We start from the raw sequence: 13,395 nt of genomic DNA, 5'->3' as shown, positions 1-13,395 counted from the left end.
TGTAAACTCTGGAAATAACGGTATTGCAAGTTGAATTCCATTGTCATTTCTGAGCATAAAACAATAGGTTCTATGTTATCACATTCTTTTATTTGTCTAGGGCTGATTAATTACAACAAAAACATAGGTTCTATATGATCCTAGTTTTCTATTGTATAGAACAGATTACTTATAGTTGTTTATTTTCCTAGTCCTTAGAACTTAGTTTACATATTTGCATGCTAGCGGGAAAGGTTTAAACATGGGATGTCAGACGGTTGTTCGCTTGGTTGTTCGCTCAAATTATTGAAATTATTCATCTTATAAGTGAAATCTAGTGTTTGCTTTTGGATAGTTCTGTAATGACATTAGTAAATTATTTGATTGCTTTGAAGGGTTCCTCTGGAGATGAGGAATTCCGCTGCTTTGTTTGCCAACTTTTCCTATTCATAACAATGTGCAAAAGTTATGTCTGTGCTTAGCACCGATACTATTCTAATATTATAACCTCCTGCTGGTCACTCCCTTCTTTTGCATTCCTTTGATCACAAGGAGTGAGCGTTATTCTATCTCTAGTCCCCTAATTCCAAAGTGGGGGGCTAAAGCTTAATAATGTGAAGGGCTTTACATTCACTATCCATAATGAGTCCTCCACTTCCTGCAATACCTGGGTTGTCCCTTGGAGAAATGTCAAAATTGAATTTGAATCTGCCTTTCTGTTGCGGAACACATTTTCTATAGGCGTCTACCATGGATCCATTTATTAGGGGAATTAATGATCTCAGGATTTGAATGTCTATCCTATGATTTGGACAGGATTTAAGACTTTTAACTATCGAATGCTTCGCAAGAGGTCAAGGCATTTTAGTTACAGTGTTTCTCAGGCTTCTTTGGAGAGAGTTTTACCTTACATGTTTGTGTGCTTTTGATAAGATATCAGTGGTAGTAAGTAGCATAGTATAAGAATTTGTAGGTCAATGAGGTTTCTTGAGATAAGAAAGAATTGACCTCATAAGAACACACTAACATAGAAGGACAAGCAAATTTCTACATCTAATCTTTGTTATTAAAAAGGCATAATAGAAACTATCATTAAACTTGACTAAAAGATTGAATCAAACTAAAATGAATTAAAATGGAAAAGGTGGGGTAAGATAATAATCTGAAGAGAACAGTATGCATAGTTAAAGCTTTGACCATGTCAATGTTAAAAAAAAAATTCATAAAATTCATAATAATGGTTTCAACTAAAAAAACAACCACGAACCATAATCGTCTTCAGTATGTCTCTGTATTTTGTTGACAATCAGACATAACAGACAAAGTCACAAAAGCAAAACTGAGCTTCTTCTATTTGCAAGGAACTTCGCTATCTACAACCATTCTTTATTTAAAGAACATTAAAAGGTAAGTATAATAACACACAGTACTAAAAATAAGTTTTTGAGTCTATTTTGAAGATGTCAACCAAATTGAGAAACACGTAAATTATAGATCACAAATTCAACATTTTTTTCTGAATGCTTACAGAGAACAAAAGTTGTAGCAAGGATTCCGCCATGTTTGGATTTATCCATAGGTTTGTTTCTTCAGTCCACATATTCCTCTAGCTGGTGTGCTTCACCTCGTTCAGATTTTTATCAATAAAACGTTTTCATCAAGATAAAACCTGCAATCATGTTAGACAAGTATTGAAAGTATAATTCATAGAGCAACCATTTCAACTGGGTTTAGATAGCATATATTCATAACTATTTCAATTTTATGTGAACTATACAATATCTATAATGCATAATTGGAGTTAAACCATAATAGGGCTTGGATGAGAAACATGATAGGGCACCCGAAGCTGTCCACATGCTAAGCCCAAGAGTGGATATACCATCCCTCTTGGCCCCATGTGGCAATCTGCCATCCATATGAGGTGGTGTGCTTAGTGGGTAAACTTGTACCTGCCCTCCCTAACCATGCTACCTTATCCACCCTTCTATGATTGAGACCCCTTTAATCACAATGGTAGAGGTTGATGGGGAAACCACAATAGGGTGTCCTGAGCATCCCTCCCTTCTAAGCCCAAGGGCAGGATACACCTTTGCCCCCCTTGGCCCACATGTGGTAGACACATCAGTCATCCACCATGGGGTAGTGTAATTAGAAGAGGACCTCGTCATAGTTTCCCCTCCTTGTATTCCCCTATTAACCCCCTCATGATTGATTGCAACAATTTAAGAATCAGATATTCAATATTATTTCTCATATCCAATGTAGGGGAGGTTATGTATCAAGTATAATATTGCATTTCATATTATTATCTATGTCTATATGAGAATAATTAATCATAAGAGTACTATTATGCTGCATACCACAAATGGAGTAAGATTACTATTGCCTGCAGTAAACAATAATTTCATATCTGATCTGTTTGCCTGATTGCTGATATATATATTAGGAGTTGATCTGCTCTTATGAGTGTTGATGCTGATTGAACTACTTTCCTTGATGCAGATGTAATTATCCTTGATGTCCTGTCTGTTAATGCATGATAGCTTTGGTAAGATAAAACTTATTATAAGAAAGAATAGATAATCAACTTATTGATAAGAAAGAATAAGTGAGTCAACCTCAGCACTATGAAGTTTATTTCCATGACATGTTATGAATATATAAACATTTCCAGTACCTTGCCTGAAGTCTGTACAATGTAAACTTTTATGAGCATCAATCTTGTGCAATCATGTTGCACAGTAGTGCTTTAAATACAGAATTTAATCTCAGAAATTAAGAAACAAAACATCAAAGTTTAAAAAAGTGCAGCGATTGTGTTACCTCAAATGTTGATAAAATCCTAGAGTTTGAGGGAATTCTTAACTTAATAGTAAAGATAACCTGTGAACATTGAAACCATAATATTTGTTAGTTACAAATTCAATTTTCTATCTTAAAACAAAATAAAATACCAAGAGATTTTCCAGCTGGAACAAAGTTTTCAAGCTCGAGTTGGAAGATTTGCAAAGATAATAATGTTGTGAAATCTTCAAACCATAGAAATCAATTTTACAAAGCACTCACAAAAAAATTAAAAAACCGAGCAACATAGATGAAAAGATCAGAGCTGAAAGTTGGAACATGGGGACAAAGTATCTTTAAGAACACCATTAAAGTAGATGAGTACGGTGCTTAACATGGGTAATCCTCCCACATGAATAGTCAGAATGTGCAGATGATTTAACTTTTCCACAGAAAGATACATTGTTTTGTTTATATAATAGTAACCTAGATTTAACCCAAATCATGGATTTATATTTTCCTCCATCTAACCTATTCTTTTTCTTTTTTTCTCTAAATTGAAGAAAGCTGAGAAAAACTGAATGTCAAAGACATAATAGTTGCCTCGAAAGACATAAATAAAATCGTAGAACCAGTGGCTTTATGTAATAGATGAAAACACAAGAAAAGATGTGGATTCCAGTGATCTCAGCTATATTCCTTTATGCTTAAATGAATGTCCATTCCCTATTCCAAAGGTTCCCATTTTGGCACAAGTGGGGAGAATGCTAGCAAAGGTTGTAAAAATTTTCAACAAGTCCAAATTTTGCATATCCAATGACCATCGCAGTCCATGAGACACATTTCTTGGAGGAATTTTGTCAAATAGTTCACGTACCCTGTCTCTACTTCCACATGTTGCATACATGTCTGCCCATTGAAATTTGAACATTAACAATGGTGGTAGAGTTTTGGAACTTTGGGAACAAACTAAGAATAAGTATAAGAATTGCAAATGAAACTTTGGCATACTAAGTGTTTAAACTAGTCAACATAAAAAAAATGGAAATGATTGCATTAACAATAAGAATGGTGGGTAGAGGTTTGGGGTCAATGGGTAGTGCCCCTTGTTGGAGGTTTGGGGCAGAGCCCCCATCAAGGTTAGGGGGCATTTCCAAACCTTTAATACGGATGACATTTTCACAATAATTTCACCATTTTTGTTTAGAATTGGAGTTTCTAATTGGGGGCCATGGGAGACTCATAGGCATCCTCAAGATGGTCAAGAGACTCCTTGGAGTCCCTAGGACGTCCCTAAGTGGTGCGGCAAGCGGATGTTTCCCCTAAGTATTGCATCCTGAAAAAATAGGGATTTTGGAGGGGGGGAAGGGGTCCCCATGTTTCAATGGTTTCAAAAGATTCTAAGTTTTTTTTTTATCTTGTCATAACAAAATATACTCCTCTTGCATCCTTGGATGATTTGAAAATTGAAAACAATTTGACAAGAAAAAACTAACTTCTAAAGTGTAGACTTAGTTTTCTTTTTTTATCCAAGTCACTACAACATTTCAATGATCAAAGTAGCTATTTTTTGGTGGTTTCGAAGCATCCAAAAGGCTTGAGAAATTCAATATTATCTTTCATTCCACCAAAATTGGAGATCAAGAAGCATGCTCACAAACAAGGATTTGTTTGTAATTTAAGGCAATCGACTACTTGTTGGGGCATTTTCAAGTCTAAAGAACCTACCATTATGTCAAAAAGGCCCATAAGACCCCATTTTCATCTAAAACTTGTCTCTTTTGGTCGTAGAAGCATTTAAGGAAAAAAAAATCACACAACCAATGATATGCCTATACCATACATATTTGAGTTAAAATAAAAATAAAAAATTCACAAGGTTTGGAGACCATTGAACAATTTGGGAGATTGCTAATACATACACTCAATTTATAAAGTCTCAATTTGATGTACTTAATCTTCGAGAGGCCTATACAAAAGCATTTTGTAATTGCGAACTAAGATAAATTTCCATTTTTGGCAGTTTTCATCATGGATTATGGTATTAAATTCTGACATTCTATTGTCAAGATAAATTCAGAGAACCATTTGTACTCGAAACAAGGGATAGTGAAAAATTACATTATGTAGGATCTCCTACCCTATCTCATTGAATTCATTCCTACACCAAGTGACTATGAACAAAAGCGTAGGTATTTGTAAAGCGGAAAATCGTGGTCGAACCCTAGTTGGTCTCCCCTCTTCTAACTCCGAGGAGAGAGAAGGGAGGTTCGCTAGGATTCGATGGGTTTTCACTTAGGGGAGAGACTTTACATTCAAAAGAGGGGTTGAAACTCATAAGATCCAATCCCACACAATGTAAGGTTGGATGCTAAATGAATTTCAAGGGTTAGGAAAGCAAGGCTACCCTCTTTTGTAAAGAATGTTGATTAAGGAAATTAAGCTAAGGATGCATAGAAAGTCATAAAGATTCGCTTATAAACTGAGTTTAGGTTATAGGATGAAGCTGCGGACCTGGAATTAGCAGTAGAATGTCGATACGGCGCTGTCCTGCAAATTTGAGAAAAAGTTGTCGGGACGATGGCGCCCGGCGCCACGGTCCTCCGAAAAATCCACAAAACGAAGGGGGATCTGTTCGTCTCTGCACAAGGATTCCAGATCTTCAATCTCAGCCGCGTACCTACAACCTACACACAGAAAAGCGAAGACGATTGGGGCGTTAGGGATTAGGGGTTTGCCTTTAGGTCAAACCCCAGTTTTGGAATTAACCAAGAAATGAGCAAGTGCTGTAAATGTAAATGACTGTAATGTAAAACAAGTACTAATACCTTGTTCTAAGGATGTTTGTATCCTTATGTGCAAAGGTTTAGATGTTGTATGTTGTAGTATGTAGCATGTAATAAGTGATCTCCTCTTCAATGGTTGAATCCTTGACTTGAATGCAACACTTAGCCTTGAATGGAGACTTGGAATGATCAATTGCTTGAATGCTTGAATGCTTGAGTATAGTTTCCACGCTTTTCACATATGTCCTTCTCATGCCAAATGAGAGAGAAAAATGTAGTTTATATACTTGTCAATTAGGGCTGATAGACTGATTTTCCCGACCTTAGGCCGACCAGGGAAGTATATTTCCAAATTGCAATCAAAAAGACCCGATATCACTTAGGAAACCGGGCCCAAAATAGGACCCAGGGACCAGGGCGCTGGGCGCCATGGTCCTGGAGGACCAGGGCGCTGGGCGCTCTGGTCCCACCTCTGGGACAGCGGGGTGCAAGGAGGTTCAGGCCAATGGTGCTTGAAAAATGCAGTTTTCAGTGTCGTGAGCAAGTTTTGGGGTCTCCATTCAGGTTGCGTGTTGCGTCGCCATCGTGAAGACCGAAATGCAGTCGAAATTGCAAGTGTCGCAATTTTAGGACGCTACATTTAGCCCCCACTTTAGCGGGAGTATGTATGCTCATACTTCTGGTAAAGTACAAGGAAACAACGTTGAAAGACTTTCACCACGTCAAGGAGGCAAGATACACCAAGCCCCCAGTGGACTAAGGATCTTACGACTTCGATTGACAAAGTAAAAGGGAAGATCACGAGGGAGAACCATGACTGTCAGTAGTAAGGTTCCCTCACCATGAGTCATGCAAAAGAAATACCAAAAATCTTCAAGACAAAGCTAAGTTTGCCAAGAAATTTTCAAGTATCTTTGAAAGGATAGACAGGGTGTATGCCCCCCTACATTAAAGCAATCGCACACGCCTCAACGGGGGTGATTGTTTTAACGTAGTGATACACATAAGAAATGAGAAAGGAAAAGGAGCACGTTATCGCAAAGATTTAGCCCCCAAGTGTGAGATAAACCCAAGGATAATAGACACAAAACACAAAGCACGAGGTGACTTCGCTTTCCTCGGGGTCAGTATGCTGTATGATAATTCATGTATATATATCATATGTATGTATGCATAATTGTTCTTCATTCCCCAATCAAGGAAGGTCACCTAGAAGAAGGGAACACATGTGTCTTTTGAGTCAACATGAGAGAGGCCGAGAGATCTCAATGCTTTGCATCGTCCTCAAGTAGACAACACTAAGGACGACAAATAGAAGAATGAGAATAACATATAGAAGAAGTAACAAAAGAGAGGAGGAGAGAATCTGCTATGCTAATGTAACTAGTCTAGCACGTCATCTACCCCCCGATCTTGCTGATCAATGTTTCGGGAAGGCAGGGAACACGCTAGAGGAGGAACATCCAACACAGCAGATGGAGCTATCACAAGATCCAAACAAGGGCTATGTTCATGTTCCAAGCCACATTGTTCTTGTCTAGGAGCTAGGATAAGTGCTTTAGAAAATTCATTAGATAAATGGTTATCCACATCAACAAGTTCATATTCGCTATCAGAAGCAAGAGGAGTAACATTTTCATCATGCATAACATTTTCATCTATATCATCATCAAGATTTATAAAAATAGGATCTTTAACTCGCACAGGATCAAGACCATCATGCATCTTATGTTTAGGAGATTTAGGCTCAATATCCGGCTGAGGAGAAAATGGAATAATACTTCTTGAAGGTGTTTTTGGAGATTGTGAAGTTTGAGAAGCAGCTGCTTGAGCCCTAAGACGACGCTTTCGTCGGCGTTCCCGTGCAGAACGATTACGTCTAGTCTTAGTAGGAAGTGTAGAAGATAGAGGAGGAGGAATGTTCTCATCCTTATCACTTGGGTGTTTAGGTTGTGGTCTCTTAGGCTGGATAATAGGAGAAGAAGAAGGTCTCTTCTCTCTATAAAAGGCAGGAGGAGGAACTGCTCCATATAAAGGAAGAATTTTTGGTTTAGGAAGAAGACCAAGTCCATCATGACGAGGAGGTATAGGTCTACTTTTAGAAGATTTATTAGGCATAGACATAGTCACATCCATGGGGACGGGTTGGGAATCTTCTTGAGGAAAGACATTAGTTTTGTCTTTCAAAGGAAGAATTTCCTTCTCAAGAATGATAGGAATGTCAAGTTTAGGTGTTCTAGGTTCACTTATAGATAGGATCATATCTGTTTTCCACTTTTGATAAGATTTAAAAAGATGATCACTTCGCGGAGGAAGAGATTGGAATTGTTTGGGCCAAAAGTAATCAATAGGAACACTAGAGGTTCTTTCGGCTGGTTTAAAGAGACTATGATTGATAGTAACAACTTCACCATTATGGGGAAATTTCAAACACTTATGAATAGGAGAAGCAATAGCTTTCATGGAAGATAGCCAAGGATAGCCAAGCTTCACACGAAATTGTTCAGAAGATGGAATAATAGCAAAGTTCACATCAAGAGATTTATTATGGACCTCAATAGGCAATGTAATAGAACCAATTGCAGGAGAAGAAAATGCATCAAATAGTTTCACAATCACATCTGTTTTGTCATAGATCACTTGATTCAATTGCAAAGTAAAAAGAAATTCTTCAGTAATAACATTAACCATGCACGAAGGATCAATAAGCACTCCAAGGCAAGGTGTATTTTTGACTTTTGCAACTATGTATAAAGGACCATCAGGTGCTCTAATGGTTTCACTAGAATCAAATGTGATGGAAGGTTCTTTAGGGATTTCTTGCTGCTCTACAAAGTTAATCACATTCGGAGTCATAGACACAAGACCATCAGATGAGAAAGAGGAATCATTAGCCTCAATCGCATTAGAGGTATGAGAGGTATGAGAAGGTAATGGATCAGTAAAAATCTGAAGATTTTGGTTAGGAGGAGCTACAAATGTGTTGCCTTTATCATTCACTCCAGAAACAGAAATAGTATTATTATCAATCAAATCTTGAATTTTACCCTTTAAAGAAAAACATTTTTCAGTATCATGCCCAGGCTGACGATGAAAGTGACAAAAAACTTTGTGATCAAAATAAGGTGAAGTAATCTTTGCAGGATCAATTTGTCGTATAGGAGGAAGAGTAATCACATTTTGTCGCAATAACTTATTCATAATATCATGCAATGATTCATTCAAAGGAGTATACTTTCTTTCTTTCCTAAAAAATTTAGAAATAGGAGGCACACCTGATGCTGCATTCACATTGTTGTTGATGATGTTTTCATTGAATTTGATGGAATCTCTGTTCGGTTTAAACTTCCCAAATGGTTGTTGACTGCTATCACCCTTATCACTCGAAGCCATAGGATGTGATTGTTCCATTTGACTCACAGTTAGTTGATAATTGTGAAGAGTGGCACACAACTGTTGGAAAGAAGTAAACTCAGAAAATAGAAGTTTGTCTCGAATATCTTTTTGCAAATTAGAAATAAAGATTCTTTGAATATCATTATCAGGCACTGGAAAAGAAATTTGAGCATACAAATGCTTATATCTACCAATGAAATCAGTCACTTTTTCTTTAACACCTTGTTTACAATGCATTAAATCAATCAAAGTAACTTTAGGACTTATATTGTTTTGAAATTGTTGAATGAAAGCATTTGCAAGTTGTTCGAAAGAAGTAATAGAATAAGAAGGCAACGAGCAATACCATTGTAGGGCTTTGTCTCTTAATGTTCTGGTGAATAGTTTTGCAAGTAACCTTTGGTCATAAGCAAAATCAGTACAAATTGTTTGAAAAGTCTTAACATGTGTTAGAGGATCTCCTTTACCATTATAAAGCTCCAAATGCGGGATTTCAACATGTTTAGGAGGAATAGCTCGAACAATGTCAAGAGAAAGTGGACTCGCAACATCAAATGTGGGCACACTAAACTTAGATTGATTCATAGAGGCAATTTGTTGCTGCAAAGAAGAGACAGTTTGTGCAAGATTATTAATGGTAGCTTCAGTCGAAGAGTTCATATTAGGTGTGTTAGATTGAGATGGATGTGTTATGTTATTGAAAGAAGGTAAAGAGTAAGGTGGTGGGACCCTATGATAGTCAACCATAGGAGATGATTGGATAGGAGGAACACTACAAGGAGGAATGGAATGGTTAAATGAATTGCCCCCTTGCGTCATGTTCATTTGTGAAGATGTAATAGGAACACTTATTGAAGGAATGAATGAAGAAGTCGGATTGAATGAAGGAATAGGGTTAATTGAAGAAGGAGGATTGCCCCCATGACTAGTGATCACAGGAGGAATGTCTTGTATAGAAGTAGCCATGATGTTTGATGTAAAGGTAGGTATGTTAGCAATAGAAGTGGTCAAAGGAATAGAATGATTGACTTGTGTAGGAGGTTGTGTATAACCTAAAGATTCAGCACAACTCTTCATAGGCATCACATTCGAATTCACAATGTGTGAAATACCACGCAAAACATCAATTCCATTCTTATCACTTTGAAGCATGCGTTTTAGACCCTCAATTAAAGGAAGAGCTTGACTATCGGGATACTCATGAGACATCCATTGGTGAAAATCGTCAAATTGGTTATCCAATTTGGAAAGTTGTTCAACGGAAACTTCATGGAGAGCTTCTTCATCATTCGGAGGATTAGAGGAATTACCCATGTCCTCGTTAAAAAGGCTACTCAAATTAGGTTCCATCTCCTCAGTAGTTAAACCTCGGAAGGACTTAATTCTACGGCTTCGTCTAACGGGAATAGTGTAAGTAGGGCTTTTTGTTGTAAAACTCATGCACTAGAGAGAGAGAGAAGATTTTGATTTTAGAGGTAGCAATTTTCAGTAAAACCAGCCAATCTTCCAGATTTAAGCTGTTAAATGCAATCACGACAGTCTCCCGAAATTTCAGAAAAAATGTCCGGGACCGTGGCGCTCGGAGTGCAACACGGTCCTTGCAACTTTTTTCAAAATTTGCAGGGATGAAAGGTATGATGATTTTAGAGCTAATCTGAAAAAATTGAGGGATTTTACGATCTATAGATAGGCCAAATTAAAGTTGCAATCTCAAAATTGAACCCTATCAAGATTGTCGAAAAATGCAAAATTTGAATTTTGAAAAAGAGAGGGAAACTGAAATTTTAAATTTTATGATTTTAGAGGGAATGTCAAAAGCAGTGCAAGTTTTGAAATTTAAAAATTGATTCAATTTCACTCAAAATTCAATTTTGAAAGCGGAAATCAAAGTTGTTGTAATTAAGCACTTAATTTCAAAAGTCACAAAAATGCAAGAATTTGAATAAAGCACTGAAATTTTGAATGAATGCAAACACAATTTTCAGATTTAGGACAGTAAGAACACAATTTTGACACAAAATTTCAATTTCAACAATTTTTGAATGATTAGGAGCCTTAAACCAAGCAATCACAAGACCAACTTTGACTGTAATTTTGAAAGTGTTATAATTGACAAAATCAGCCAAAATTCTGGATTTTAGCAGGAAAATACAGCAAGATCTCGCTCCCGAAATTTTGGAAAAAATGTCGGGGACGATGGCGCTCGGAGTGCAACACGGTCCTCTCAACTTTTTTCCAAATTTTCAGGGATAAAAGATATTGTGATTTTATTACAGAATCCAAAGTTACAGCTGATTTGGAGATGTTTTGATCGGTCAAATTGTCAAACAAAGGTTGAATTAAGAGGGTTTCAGAAATTAGGGTTTTGACATTTAACCACTTAATTTTCAAAATTAAAGTACAGATATGAATTGATAATTTATAATAGAAAAGCAGATCTGAAGCAAGCATTAATAATTACACATTTCGCAAGTTCAGTGTTCAAAAAAAGAAAATTTAGGGTTTTTATGCAATCACCTCTAAAATTTTGCAAAAGATCAAACATGGAAATGTAATCAAGGAATCAATTTTCAGATCTAATCATGAATAATCAGAAAGGATGTTCACGTCAGGTTCACCAAAATGTAAAGCGGAAAATCGCGGTCGAACCCTAGTTGGTCTCCCCTCTTCTAACTCCGAGGAGAGAGAAGGGAGGTTCGCTAGGATTCGATGGGTTTTCACTTAGGGGAGAGACTTTACATTCAAAAGAGGGGTTGAAACTCATAAGATCCAATCCCACACAATGTAAGGTTGGATGCTAAATGAATTTCAAGGGTTAGGAAAGCAAGGCTACCCTCTTTTGTAAAGAATGTTGATTAAGGAAATTAAGCTAAGGATGCATAGAAAGTCATAAAGATTCGCTTATAAACTGATTTTAGGTTATAGGATGAAGCTGCGGACCTGGAATTAGCAGTAGAATGTCGATACGGCGCTGTCCTGCAAATTTGAGAAAAAGTTGTCGGGACGATGGCGCCCGGCGCCACGGTCCTCCAAAAAATCCGCGAAACGAAGGGGGATCTGTTCGTCTCTGCACAAGGATTCCAGATCTTCAATCTCAGCCGCGTACCTGCAACCTACACACAGAAAAGCGAAGACGATTGGGGGGTTAGGGATTAGGGGTTTGCCTTTAGGTCAAACCCCAGTTTTGGAATTAACCAAGAAATGAGCAAGTGCTGTAAATGTAAATGACTGTAATGTAAAACAAGTACTAATACCTTGTTCTAAGGATGTTTGTATCCTTATGTGCAAAGGTTTAGATGTTGTATGTTGTAGTATGTAGCATGTAATAAGTGATCTCCTCTTCAATGGTTGAATCCTTGACTTGAATGCAACACTTAGCCTTGAATGGAGACTTGGAATGATCAATTGCTTGAATGCTTGAATGCTTGAGTATAGTTTCCACGCTTTTCACATATGTCCTTCTCATGCCAAATGAGAGAGAAAAATGTAGTTTATATACTTGTCAATTAGGGCTGATAGACTGATTTTCCCGACCTTAGGCTGACCAGGGAAGTATATTTCCAAATTGCAATCAAAAAGACCCAATATCACTTAGGAAACCGGGCCCAAAATAGGACCCAGGGACCAGGGCACTGGGCGCCATGGTCCTGGAGGACCAGGGCGCTGGGCGCCATGGTCCTGGAGGACCAGGGCACTGGGCGCCATGGTCCTGGAGGACCAGGGCGCTGGGCGCCCTGGTCCTGAGGGACCAGGGCGCTGGGCGCTCTGGTCCCACCTCCGGGACAGCGGGGTGCAAGGAGGTTCAGGCCAATGGTGCTTGAAAAATGCAGTTTTCAATGTCGTGAGAAAGTTTCGGGGTCTCCATTCAGGTTGCGTGTTGCATCACCATCGTGAAGACCGAAATGCAGTCGAAATTGCAAGTGTCACAATTTTAGGACGCTACAGTATTTAACAACAATGACATGGTCCATGGACTAGTGATCCTCCTCTTGATACTCCATCTACAAATGAGAACATCTCTTATACATGTTGCTACTTCAGAATTAAAAGTTGCTTCTTCTAGAACTTTCCATGATTCTTTGCAATAGGATTATATGTCTTCTAGATTCACCCCACTAGTACACATTCATATCAAGCATCTTTACTTTTTTGAAAAGTAGACCACATTTCAGATCTAGATGACACCATAATGACTTTGATTTCCTCTTGCAAGATATTCCTCCATCATGTATTGCTTCATCGAAGTTCAAATTTGCTTCTTCAAGGGCTCTCAATGATTCTCTATATAGGATTCTTTGTGTCTATGAGATCCACTTCATTGGGAGGCCTACTTAAACATTTCACATCTGTTTGTGGACTCTCACCTTTCAAATATGTTATGAAATCAACTATGTTATGCTATTTTGATTTTATTATCATTTATATTTAACAATTTTAAAAATGTTAT

Source organism: Cryptomeria japonica, chromosome 2 (genome assembly GCF_030272615.1).
Source record: "Cryptomeria japonica chromosome 2, Sugi_1.0, whole genome shotgun sequence".
Taxonomy (NCBI): Eukaryota; Viridiplantae; Streptophyta; class Pinopsida; order Cupressales; family Cupressaceae; genus Cryptomeria; species Cryptomeria japonica.
Note: the sequence above shows the minus strand (reverse complement) of the source record.